Consider the following 14,087-nt stretch of genomic DNA (forward strand, 5'->3'; position numbering starts at 1 on the left):
CCCATGTAGGGTTCTGTACTGACAGCTTGGAGCCTGCTTAGAATTCTCTCTCTCTCTCTCTCCCCCTTCTCTCTGCCCCTCCCCCTTCTCAAAATGAATAAATAAACATTTAAAAAACTGGGGCATCTGGGTGACTCAGTCAGCTAGGCATCTGGCTCTTGATTTCAGCTCAGGTCATGATCTCACAGTTGTGAGATCGAGCCTTGCATCAGGCTCTGTGCTGAGTGTGGAGCCTGCTTGGGATCCTCTCTCCCTCTCTCTCTGCCACTCCCCTGCTCTCGTGCTTGCACACATTCTCTCAATAAATAAATAAACATTATATATTTATACATATATATATGTGTGTGTGTGTATATATATATACACACACACACACACAATTCACAAACACTAAAGACCATCATTTTGCCATCTACAATATCAACTCTTATATATCAGATTTCTTTTCATGCATAGCTCTTCCAGATTATCCATTCTGTTTTGGTGGTCCATTTGCTTAAGCTTCTATTAATCCTACACTATTATAATTCCAGTAGGTTTTTTTTCAACATTTATTTATTTTTGAGAGACAGAGAGAGACAGAATGTGAGTGGGTGAGGAGCAGAGAGAGACACACACAGAATCCCAAGCAGTCTCCAGGCTCTGAGCTGCCAGCATAGAGCCCAACACAGGGCTCAAACTCACGAATGGCGAGATCACGACCTGAACCCCAGACACTTAACCGACTGAACCACTCAAGCACCCATTAATTTCAGTCGTTTTCAACTAATCCTCGATACCTGTTGGGAAAAGTCTTTCGCCTGGTTCTTGTGTTTTTAGAGACACCTTAGCAATTCTTGGCTCTTTGCATGTATATTAATTTTATAATAAGCTTGTCCAACTCCATGAAAATACTTCTGTTGAGATTTTTTAAAAGTAGAATTGTATTTTAAGGAAAAGTAACCTAAGTCTTCTATTGTGAGCAATATAGTTCTCTTCATTTATTTAGGCCTTCTTTAATGCCTTTCAGTTATACACTGTTATAATTTCCACAAAGTCTTTTACATATTTTGAAAATCAGTTTTCTTAGGAAATTTCTATTTTATGTTCCCTTTAGAAATGGGCTCATTCCCCCATCTATAAGTCACGTGTTCTAACTTGACTTTTGGCCATTGATCTTATATTAGCCAACACTAATGAACTTTTTTTTTTTTTTCAACGTTTATTTATTTTTGGGACAGAGAGAGACAGAGCATGAACGGGGGAGGGGCAGAGAGAGAGGGAGACACAGAATCGGAAACAGGCTCCAGGCTCTGAGCCATCAGCCCAGAGCCTGATGCGGGGCTCGAACTCACGGACCGCAAGATCGTGATCTGGCTGAAGTCGGACGCTTAACCGACTGCGCCACCCAGGCGCCCCAACACTAATGAACTTTTTATTAAGTTTAATAAATTTACCTGTAAATTATTTTTGGTTTTCTTTTTAGATTGTCACATCATTTGAAAAAAATAATAATAGCCCTCTTTCTTCCATCCTGATCCTTCTATGCTTCTCTTTATTTTGCATTGACTAGTATCTCTGATATAATGTTGTTTGGAAACACGGGTCATTATTCTTTATTTTAAGGAACTACTGTTATTTTTTACCAATTTTCCATGTTTCGATTTACTTCCTGAATTTCTTAAAGTAATTAAGCTCCAGAGTTAAGAATTAAAAGTGCACTTAGGGGTGCCTGGGTGGCTCAGTCAGTTGAGCATCTGACTCTTGACTGTGGCTCAGATCACGATTTCCTGGTTCGTGGGCTCAAGCCGCATGTCGGGCTCTGCTCTGGCAGCATGGAACCTGCTTTGGATCCTCTCTTTCTTCCTCTCTCTGCCCCTCCCCCACTCACGCTTTCTCTCTCTCTCTCTTTCTTTCTCTCTCTCTCTCTCCAAATAAATAAACTTAAAAAAAAAAAAGCACACTTAAAGCGATGCAGCCCGTGCCCTGTGATAGAGGCATGGATCTGCCACTGGACTTAGCCCCCCAACACACTGCGCGCCCCACTCTTGTTTACTCAAGCTACTGCCGAGTTGGAAGTTTAAGGAGCCTAATTTGTGAGGACGGTTACCTCAGCTTCTTCCCCGTCCTCTCTAATTTTCAGTCAAATACATTAGGAAAGGAAGGCAAAAGGGGTGGTGGTGGAGAGAGACACCAGTTGCCTTAGCCACACATAGACTGATAAGGAGAAGGGTGAGATTCTTTTTAAGCAGCACAATTATCTCTGGAAATGATACTGATTTGGGAAAGGAAAGGAGGCATTCAAATGAGCAGAAGGAGGCTTGAGGGAAGCAGAAAGAATGGAAAAACAGAGGAAGCAATTATTAGATCAGTTGTTTTGTCACTACTCTTTCCATCGCTTACATTCTGAAATCTCCACTGTTTCGAAAATGTATATACCTTCTTTCTGGTCCACTCCTCCTACCAGTTCACATGATTTGAGAAGACACAGGCACACTCACACTCCGTCTTAGAATAAGAAGAATTAATATGAGCCAGGCCAATAAGCAATCAAGGGAACTCTCTGCATCCAACCCTTGATCCCCGAGAAGAAATAACCTTACACAGATCAAAGGCTTTTATATTCAGCACTGTCAATTACTAAATGTTTCTGTGTATGAATTTTTAGGTAACTGAGGCTTAATAATTTAAACATATCATGTATATGTGCATATATAGTCATTTTTGATGGAAATATTTCTAAGATGTATTGAAAACTTATTTTCCTTACTTGACAGAATATTCTTGACATAAGTTAATCTTTTCCTGATGATTCAGGGCCATTGGTATGGCTCAAATATAGTGATGCCCTCAGGGATGATTGTGGTACTAAGGGCTATGTGGCCAACACTTACTGGCCGTAGGCTGCTGGGCATTTCCAGTTAGTGTACCTTCTGTCTCTTCTCTTTCTGACACCTGTCACTTTTCAGCATGCCTGCTTCTAACACCCCCCTACTTTGCTGCTTGTTATCCACAGTAACCTTGGAAGAACTGGTGGTTGCCATGGGAAACCAGGCAACCAAGGTTATAAAATCAGTAACCTGAATATCCCTGGCTGTGGCGTGAAGAGGGTTTCATTGTTTGCCTTCAGAATAGTGAAGAGTGCCAACACTGGACAACTTTTTTTGGGATTCAGAGGCCCTCACTGGGGGTACTTCAGACATTGTACTTTTTTTGAAAGGATAACAAAAGCAAGAGACCTCTCCTGTAAAGACTTGGTAATCTTTGACTCGTTTGTTGGGGACAACAGATAAGGATCCTATTCTGTATAAAGTGTTGGTGAAGGCTCAGCTTATCCCTGATGTAGAGACTGTCCTAAGCTGGGGCCCATATTGAGTAAAACTAGTAAAATAGGACCACACTCTAGCAAGGCCCTAAACAAGAATTTAGTCTGCATTAGACCATGGACAGAAACGTTCCTTGAGGCAAGCAATTCTCTTAAAGATATTTGTGGGGTCACCTGACTGGAAGAAAATAACTGATCATTTCAAAAGTTATTGGTTCTTGTTGTTAGACATCTGGAAATCTCCAGGGAAGGCTAAAGAATGAATTTCTTGAAAAACTGTCGAGGATAGATATACAGATCTTGGGGATGGCAAACAGTCTGAAAGATAGCAGTCTTTGATTAATTAAATGAATTGTATATATATCCATAGGCTGCTAATAACCCTTTGATATTCGTGTAGGGATTTTTCTTTAATTAATTCTGAGGCTCAAAAAATATGAGCTCTGTAAGACTGGCAAAAAAATCAAATATGTAAGAGGTAGTATTTGATCACATAATTGGATGATCATTTCTCTTTCTCTCTTCTGTATTTGGGCACAGAGCAGTGACAGGAACCTGGTTATCAAATCCTCTTTGCTGGGATAAAAAATGCAGAAACCTAAAATTATTTAGTCACTTCCTGACCTTACATATAGAATCTGGAGAAAATGGCACCAAATGGAGTCACTCTGCATTGATCCTGTACATCTCTCTCACCTAAGGTATAACTAGACCTTCAGAGAAAGGAGAAGCCTGAGGCTCACGTGAATCTCAAGTGGCACTTTTGTAGTAGGTACAAATGCATCTAGTGGGCAACAGAAACCAGGTAAACATGACCTAATCCTTGATGGCTGCTACTTCTACTGGAGTTAAATGGCAAGTGAATTCTGAGTTGCCCTTCATTATGAGTATGAGGTTGTTTAACTAAGATACTCACCACAGAGAACTATCATCCCTAGAATCAGTGAACAATATGGTTCCCAGATTTTTTCCTAAGGATTTTCTCCCCCACGTAACTTAGGGGTGGCAGTTAAATCTCGAAGACCCACGCTTTTCCTGCTGTTAAGAGTTCGACAACCTTGACTAGCTGGTGTGCTGGCTGTCTTCCATTTATTCCTTCAGATTCAGGTTATATCCTTCGTCATGGCCCTGCTCTGTGACCTGGGAGGTGGACTTCTATGAGTTTCATCAATAGGGTTTCTTTCCCTTGGGCTTCGTGTTGATTTTGGCTAATTTCAGGGGCTGTCGGGAGATGAAATAGTGGGAAGAGAATGAAATCAGGGTATTGGTTTTTTCTTTTCTTTTCATTCTGTCTCACCCCAATGTGGCTGCTTCCTTGTGCTGGGAAGCCCTCTCTAAGCAGCCACTCTCCCCAGTCGTCAGGAACTATCCATTTCCTTGGCTTTTCAGGCATTGTGGAGAGAGCTCCTAGCATTGCTGGCCTTGGGAGACTAACTTTCTCTTTTCGGTTTCCCATATTCCTCTTCCGATATTTGTAGAAATTTTCTGTATTAAAGTTCTTTCATTACCCCCTCTGAGTACATAATTTACTTCTGCTAAGATTCTGGGACATCTGGCAAAGATGGAAGAATAAAAAGGGAAGGTTTATGGGGAAGGGAAGAGATGGAGTCTGGGGACATGTAATTCATGGAACTTGTGTTGGGTACAGAAAGTCCCAGCTATCCCACCACTGAGAAATATGATTTAGGATCATCTCCTGGTAAAAATAGAAACAAAAGATATGATGTCTTCATGAAAGCATAGTACAGTGAAAAGGATATTTGAGCTAAAATCAGAACACCTAGAGCCAAGACGAAACTCTTCATTTTTATCACTGTATATATTTTGGAAAGGCACTTAAGATCCTTGAGCTATCTTTCCCTATAAAATGGTTTGGCCTGAGGATGAAAAGAGATAATAATGAGGAAGCACTTTATAAACCGTGTGGCACTGTACAAATAGTAGTTATTATTGTTATTCCCTTAGATTCCCCACTTCCCCACCATCTTTTTATAACACGTCCTAAATTATTTTCTGCAGAACACTAGTTTTGATAAATATATTTTTTGAAAAAGCGTTTAAGTTCAGGTAGGTTTGAGAAAATACTGTATATTATATGCATATTTGGAGATACATAATACACATTTGTTTGCTAAGGATTCTGATCATCGTAGTATTAAAAACATTCATTTAACTTAGTTTCCTTTAGCAGGTCCCAAACCAATGTACCCAGAAGCCCTTATAACCTGCAGCTTACATAATCATTTGTTTCATGGAACATTCCTGGTCCATGCTGTCACCCAAGGATTTCTCTGTTTACCCCAGAACCTTGGTACCTTTCTGCTCCAGACTAGCCATCCTGGGATGTACGTGACAATACCCAGCTCCTTCAAGCTCAAGGGATCAGCTCACCCAATGACTTACATCATTTCCCCCCCACCCACAAGATCTAGTTTTAAACATCAGTAGATGTTATAATTGTTGTGAACCTATTGACTCACAAGGAAGTAAAGTACCTCCTACAGTTATTTAGAATCACAACTACATATGTAGTTCACATATGTAAAATGGATCGGAGCATATACAATTTCTAGAGCACTATGCAGAGTACAAACTTAAACTTTCTTTTCCAGCAAAGAAATGCCAATGAGGGGGTGTGAAATCAATATGGTTTTAAAGTGAAGCCAATTTCCATTTATCTATTATCTATCTATCTATCTATCATCTATCTTATCTATCTATCTATCTATCTATCATCTATCTAATCTATCATCTATCTAATCTATCAACTATCTATCATCTATCTATCATCTATCTATCTATCTATCTATCTATCATCTATCATCTAGTGGGCTCCATGAACAGCATGGAACCCAACTCAGGGCTTTAACTCAAAACCCTGAGATCAAGACCTGAGCTGAGATCAAGAGTCAAATGCTTAACTGACTGAGCCACCCATGCCCGCCTCCATTCTTTTTTAAAGAAAAATTTCTGTGAACTCCAGTGTTTTATAGTAACAACAAACAGTAAACTGTTTGCTATGTATCTCTCAACTCATTTCAGTAGACGCAGTTGAGGAGAATTGTGCCGTTGACCTTTAAGTAGGTTCTTTCCTGAAGGTAATGATGAGGCTTTGATGGGCATTCTAGCTAATAGGGAATAGAAATTGAAGACTGTTTTCTCCAAGATTTGGGGCATAAAGAGGGAAAGTAGAAACTGTTGACAAAATTCTGGCTTGTGTCACCAAGATGCTCATTTGTTTAAAGTGAAGGTTTTAGTTCTCAATAATCTTCTCTCACTTAATAGATTTCTATTTCAGTTATTTCTACTTTTCTCCTTTTTCTCTTTTTTCTTAAATTTTTTTTTTAACATTTATTCATTTTTTGAAAGGCAGAGAGAGACAGAGTGTGAATGGGGGAGGGGCAGAGAGAGAGGGAGACACAGAAACAGAAGCAGGCTCCAGGCTCTGAGCTGTCAGCACAGAGCCCGACGCGGGGCTCGAACTCACGGACCATGAGATCATGACCTGAGGCGAAGTCGGCCACCTAACTGACTGAGCCACCCAGGCACCCCTCCTTTTTCTTTTTTTTAATGTGTCAAGTTTTTGTTTAAATTCTAGTTAGTTAACATATAGTGTAATATTAGTTTCAAGAGTAGAATTAGTGATTCATCACTTACATACAACACCCGTGCTCATCACAGCAAGTGGACTCCTTAATCCCATCACCTATTCAGCCCACCCCCCATCCTCTTCCCTCCAGCAACCCTCAGTTTGTTCTCTATAGTTAAGACTTCATCTGTTGTGTTACTTAAATTCCACATGAGTGAAATCATATGGTATTTATCGTTCTCTGACTGACTTATTTCGCTTAGCATAATACACTGTAGCTCCATCCGTGTCGTTGCATGTGGCAAGATTCCATTCTTTTTGATTGCTGAGTAATATTCCGTTGTATATATACACCACATCTTCTTTATTCATTCATCAGTTGATAGACGTTTAGGCTCTTTCCATACTTTGCAATTGTTGATAGTGCTGCTATAAACATTGGGGTGCATGTACCCTTTTGACGCCGTATTTCTGTATCCTTTGGGTAAATGCCTAGTAGAGCAATTGCTGGGTCACAGGGTAGTTTTATTTTTAACTTTTTGGGGAATCTCTGTACTGTCTTCCAGAGTGGCTACACCAACAGAATATGAGGGTTCCCCTTTCTCCATATCCTCACCAATACCTGTTGTTTCCTGTGTTGTTAATTTTAGCCATTCTGACAGGAGGAAGGCGGTATCTCACTGTAGTTTTGATTTGTATTTCCCTGATGATGGGTGATGTTAAACATCTTTTCATATGTCTGTTAGCCATCTGGATGTCTTCTTTGGAAAAACATCTATTCATGTCTTCTGCCCATTTTTTAACTGGGTTATTTGTGTTTTGGGTGTTGACTTTGATAAGTTCTTTATAGATTTTGGATACTAACCCTTTAACTACTATGTCATTATCAAATATCTTCTCCCATTCTGAAAGCTGTCTTTCAGTTTTGTTGTTTCCTTTGCTGTGTAGAATCTTTTTATTTCCGTGAAGTCCCAATAGTCCATTTTTTCATTTTCTACTGTTCCCTTTTCTCAGAAGCTTCTTAGCATTGCTGTTAAAAAGGGGGAACTAAGCTTTGAGTCATAAATGGGAGTAAAAACAAGGAAATATTTAAACTTGCTAGGGAAATGGCAGCATCCCTCCATCCTTTTCTAAATCTTTCTTTATCTACATGGCTGAAAAGCACTATTAAAACCTTTAATGATCCATGGTAGACTTGGCTCTACAATAATCAGATGATGTCTTGAGTTCCTGAGCTTCCCAGAAGATTTTCCTGGAACAACATCGCACTGAACTAGATTTGTATTCTGTTTCGTGTAATTGCATAACATCTGCGTGGATGTCCCACATGCCAATAGGAAGAGTAAAGCTGTTATGGGTAGTTTTCAAATGAAGACTTTGTAGGGAATGCCTTGAAGATGGTGTCATTTTGATTCTTGATTTGTCTCTTCTCTGATTCCCACATACCCACCCTTGAGAAGCAGCATAAGAATGAATTTTCCAAAGGAAAACATCCAGGTATCTAACAAAGCATTAGATTCCATTTTTTTTTAATTAATGCTTTCAGACAGTGATTTTTCAAGGCTCAGGCAAGTTCACTATAATTCTATATCTTCTCAAGTCCACTATGTATACTGATCTACAGAAATAGATATCTTTCTTTTAGAGAAAGTCTTGCCACACTCGTCAGCCCAGAGTTTGAGTGCTATGTTTATAAAGTACTAACAGACTGGGGCACCTTGGTGGCTCAGTCTGTTGAGCGTCCACCTTCAGCTCAGGTCATGATCTCATGGTCTGTGTGTTCGAGCCCCACATTGGGCTCACTGCTGTTAGCGCAGAGCCCACTTCAGATCCTCTGTCCTCTCTCTCTGCCCCTCCCCACTCATGCTCTCCCCCAAAATAAATATTTAAAATTTTTTTTAAAAAAGTAATAAGAGACCACCTGGGGCCCCTGGGTGGCTCAGTTGGTTAAGCGTCCGACTTTGGCGCAAGTCATGATCTCAAGGTTTGTGAGTTCGAGCCCCACGTCGGGCTCTGTGCTGACGGCTCAGAGCCTGGAGCCTGCTTCAGATTCTGTGTCTCGCTCTCTCTCTGCCTCTCCCCCACTTGTGCTCTGCCTCTCTCTCTCTCTCTCTCTCTCTCTCAAAAATAAATACAATGTAAAAAAAAAAGTAATAAGAGACCACCTATGTCAACAGCAAGAGGACTTACGGATTTCTGGAATCTCTGGGTCTTCTAGATAGCTGTACTCATGATTGGATGAAATAATAAATATAAAGAGAGTCACTGATTTGCCATTCATTGTGGGAAGTGACAAGGTGTGCTTATCACTAAGTAGACAGGAAGGACCCTATGAAGTCAAAAGACAATAAAATACTTGCTTGTCTCAGAAACACCAGTACATCTTTAAGTAAAAGCTTGGTCCCTAGCAGGTCTGGTGGGGATGATTAGATAAGGTGCCTATTCTAATTGGCAAAATAAGAACCTGAATGTGAATATGAAGTTTTGGGATCTGGACATAATTTTATACAAGGGATGAATGGTTGATGTCTCCAGTAGTGACTCACTTTTTCATGACAATGCCATTTACCTTGAAAACATGAACGGCCCGCTGTTCCCAGTCACTTTGTGGCTTTTGAGCGTGAAATGTACAATTTAAGCCCTTTCAGGAAGCAATTTTGTTTCTCCTCATTCCAAAAGACTACTAAATTAGCATGTGTAGGCATTTTGCTTACATCATCATTATACAGAAACAAGCATGTGATAAAGATTTTCACTTAAAAGTGATCACTGTTCAAATTATAATTATCACAAATTATTCTTATTAAGTGATTATTTACATGTATTCATGTAATAGTGGCAAGATAAGCCTTCACTGCATTTAATTAACAAAACTAAAACACTGTCAAAGCAAAAATGGTTGACATAGTCCCACTTGTTCCCCATACTCTCACTCGCCCTCTCTCATCCAGCCCCCCTCTCTCTCCCTCTCTTTCTCTTACATATAGATATGGGTGTATATCATATGTCATGTAGATATATGTGTATATATCTGTGTGTGTCATCTATACAGATATGTGTCATATCAAATAGATATGTGTGTGATATAATACACCCGAAAACACACATCTATGTATTTATACACACACATTCAAGATTTTCTCAGAGCACTTCTTTTCCTATTCAATATTTACAATTCCAAACCTGAATCTACCCAGATATGAGTCCTTTGCCAATCAGAAAAATTTTAACCAATGTGGAGGCTCTCTGTGGTTATCCATAGCTGTTCCTATGGCTCTCAAACACCAGAGGAGAAAGTTTTTTCTTCACTGTTGACGCTCCCTTCCTGTAGGGGGAATCCAATCAGCCTAAACCTTGGCCTCTAGACACCCCTTTACTTGCTCTGATGAGGGGAGAGAAATGGCTTAAATTGATAGATGAATCTGGAAAGAATAATTTAGGCATGCTCGGCTCAGCTCCTCTCCTTTTCCTTTTGGGGATCAGCTGCCCAAAGGAAGCAGAAATTCAGCTGTCCTTCTATAGAGTCATGCTCAGCTCTGAGTCTACTGCTCTTTGAATGGGAATAGTAACTCTCTTCATATCCAGGGCTTAGTTACTAGGTCCCTTTGGCTCTGTCCTTAAAGCATATCCTCTCACTTAGACGTTATGATGGAGTTTCCCAATTGATGTTCTATGAAAAGCCTCAGAGATCTCAAAATATCGACCCTCTCAGGAGTTAGGATGACTGAGTGAGATTTTATGGTCACCAGTGCACAGTACCATTCATTACTAGGCATAAGAAGCCTTATCTGTTTATCCATTCTCATAAAAACATTATCATGTTCTTTATGTGCCTGGAGGCAAAAAAAAAAATGTTTGGGAAACAAACATTTTTATCAGCAAGAAAGGTAATATTTTGATTCTTCATGTGCTTGTCTTTTGTCTTAACTTGTTTATTTTTTTTTAATTTTTTAAATTTTTATTTATTAGCGAGAGACAGAGAGAGACAGAGCATGAGCATGGGAGGGGCAGAGAGAGGGGAAGACAAAGAATCCGAAGCAGGCTCCAGGCTCTGAGCTGTCAGCACAGAGCCCCACAAGGGGTTTGGCCTCACAAACCGCGAGATCATGATCTGAGCCGAAGTCTGATGGTTAACCCACTGAGCGACACGGGCGCCCCTGTCTTAACTTGTTTAGATTGGAGTAGGAAAGAAGGCTACTCTTTATTGAGCTGCTTCAGAGAGGTCAACTCTGGAGCTTATGGAATAATCTTTACCTGTTTTACCCTCCTCTCTGAGACTGACCCTTCACTTTTCTCCTGATGAGTCTAGTCTTTAGAATGTGGCTATTCCTTTTGGGTGCTCCCTTGGTGTGCAACGCTTTCTCGTCTTTTCCCCTCCTTTGCAACAACTGGCATTTTCTGTGTATTTTCACTGGCTTCACCTCATGCCGATACCTCTTTGTAAAAATGGACATTTCTGAACAAAAATATATGATGAATAGCACGGGCTATGGTGTCAGATAAACTTAGTTGGAATTCTCAAGCATTTCATTTGACCTTGAGCATAATAGGTAAACATTTAAAAACTTCCGTTTCCTCTTATATCATGTGGGATATTAATTGTGCCTAGCTCACTTGAGCTGTGACGAGTAAGTGAGATTGAGTCTGTACGTGTAACATACAATACAGTGTGTGTGTAGAGTGTGTGTTTAGTAAGCGTTGCCTATTATGACATTAAGGATACAGACACACAAGAAGTTAGTAGCTCAGAAATCCTAGGGATGGCCTATGATATCTACTACTTTATTAATTAAAAAAACAAAACAAAACAAAAAACGACTTTTGGGACACCTGAATAGCCCAGTCCGTTGTAAGTCCAACTTTGGCTCAGGTCAAGATCTCATGGTTTGTGGATTTGAGCCCCACGTCAGGCTTTGTGCTAATAGCATGGAGCTTTCTTTGGATTCTCCATCCCTCTCTTTCTCTGCTCCTCCCCTGCTTGCACACCCTGTCTCCCCTCTCTCTCCAAAGTAAATAAACATTAAAAAGAAACTTTTGTCCATCTGGCTAAACCATAAATGATTGGATGATTAGAAATCATAAATAAAATGAAAAGTAAAAATCGTCATTTTCTTTGTGTGCCCTGTTACCAAAAAGATGGGGAAAATGATAGAAAGAATACAAAAATGGGCAGAAAGATTACAAAAATTCAGCAATCTGAGGTCATTAAGTGTAAGGGGAAACCTTCAATGGTTTCTGATAACATCACTTATAGAAAAGGAGAAAGATTCATACTGATAATCTTGTTCATGACTCATAAAGAATATGTTACTGTAGGGCATGTAAAGGAAAGGAAGGGCTGAAGCATTTTGGAGTCACTTCTCTGAAAGTAGTCACAACAAATTCTCATGATGGGGAAGCCTTTTATAGAAATTTACTTGTGGGGAACACTCTCTAATGCCAGTGAGGGAGATATTCTTGAAAGAATAACTTCTATGTGCATGTTGCTTTTCACTGCTAAAGAAAAAAACAAAAACAAAACAAAAAAAAAACCCCAACTTCCGCATCTATAGATCTTGTTTTGACCTCATAACACCTTTATGAGGTATCTGGTCAGGTATTGTCATCTCCATGTGACAAATAAAGAAATGGAGATGAGGAAAACTTGAAAGGACACTGAAACTAGAGATTTCTCTCCCCAGAGATGGCCTAGCTGAGAAACAGCAATCCCTCCCTTCTCTTAAAAATGTCCTTATCCTATTTATCAAATAGTGTTTTTTTTTTCTGATAATCCATATGTCATCATTATTTTTTAAGTTTATTTATTTATTTATTTATTTATTTAAAGAAAGCGTGAGTGAGGGAGGGGAAGAGGGGGAGGGAGAGAAACCCAAGCAGGTTCCACACCTTCAGCATATGGAGCTGATGCAGGGCCCGAACCCACCAACCATGAGATCATGACCTGAGCCCAAATCAGACCCTTAACTAACTGAGCCACCCAAGCACCCCCATTATTCTTTTTTTATTATTTGAACTTTCTTCCTTTTTTTCAAGGTAGGACTTAACAGCATTTAGTGTTATTGAAAATAACCTTAGTCTCCATCTGGTTTGCTATAGTAGCCATGTTGGAGATTTTTAAATGATGGCATTAAGACGAATAATAAAGTTACCGCTCCTTGAATGTCATATAATGTCTACATGTTAGCTTATACAACGCTCACAATCATTGTGCAATATAGGCGTTCTTGTACCCATTTTACCTATTAAGAAAACACAAAAAGGGGCTCCTGGGTGGCTCAGTCGGTTGAACGTCCGACGTCAGCTCAGGTCATGATCCCACACTCCGTGAGTTGGAGCCCCGCATCGGGCTCTGTGCTGACAGCTCAGAGCCTGGAGCCTGCTTTGGATTCTGTGTCTCCCCCTCTCTCTGCCCCTCCCCTGCTCATGCTCTGTCTCTCTCTGTCTCAAAAATAAATAAAAACATTAAATTTTTTTTTTTAAAAAAGCACAAAAATATGAACCCAGGTATTTGGATCTTTAAAATCCATGTTATTTCTATGCTCACATGTTATTTTCCACAATGTGTCTTCAGAGTCTTTAGCTATCAAGAATGACCCAGAAGCAGAGCAGCGGAGAGCATTGAATTTATCTATAAATACCCTTGGCTCACTTTCAAGGAAACATGAATTCAAAACAAAGCATGTTATGTGGAAAAAGCCTGATAGATGCTTTAAAATTTGGAAAATGTTTCAGCTTTTCTGAGAGGTCCATTCAACACACATAGCATTCAGTAGACCCTGAACTTCAGTTGTTCCCAAGAATCTAACCAGAAGAAATCTCTGCTGAATCAAGAAAAACTTGCAGAGCATCTTCAGAGAATTATAAACCATCGCTCTTATAATCACCATCACTCCCCGCCGTCACCCATAAAGAGAGCATGCCGAAATGCTATTCTTCAGATTCTGGTCAACACAGAAAAAATGTAAACGGCAATGGAGTGCAGGTCAGGGTGAAAGTAAAAGGCACACACCAGCCAGTGCCTTGTTTCTTCTCTTTTTAAGGATGTAAATACCACCTAACCAGTTTCTCTATATAAGAGGAGCTGGAGACCTAGAGATGCTGCATTTAAGAAAGGAGCAGAGACCTCTTGCTCAGTTTATGTCTTAGGAGCCCCCAAATATCTATATTTTAAAATATGACTCCTGCTTTCAGAAC

The sequence above is a fragment of the Lynx rufus genome, unplaced genomic scaffold (assembly GCF_022079265.1).
Source record: "Lynx rufus isolate CCGP_SWC_20201006 ecotype Redwood Valley unplaced genomic scaffold, mLynRuf1.p SCAF_9, whole genome shotgun sequence".
NCBI classification, from domain to species: domain Eukaryota; kingdom Metazoa; phylum Chordata; class Mammalia; order Carnivora; family Felidae; genus Lynx; species Lynx rufus.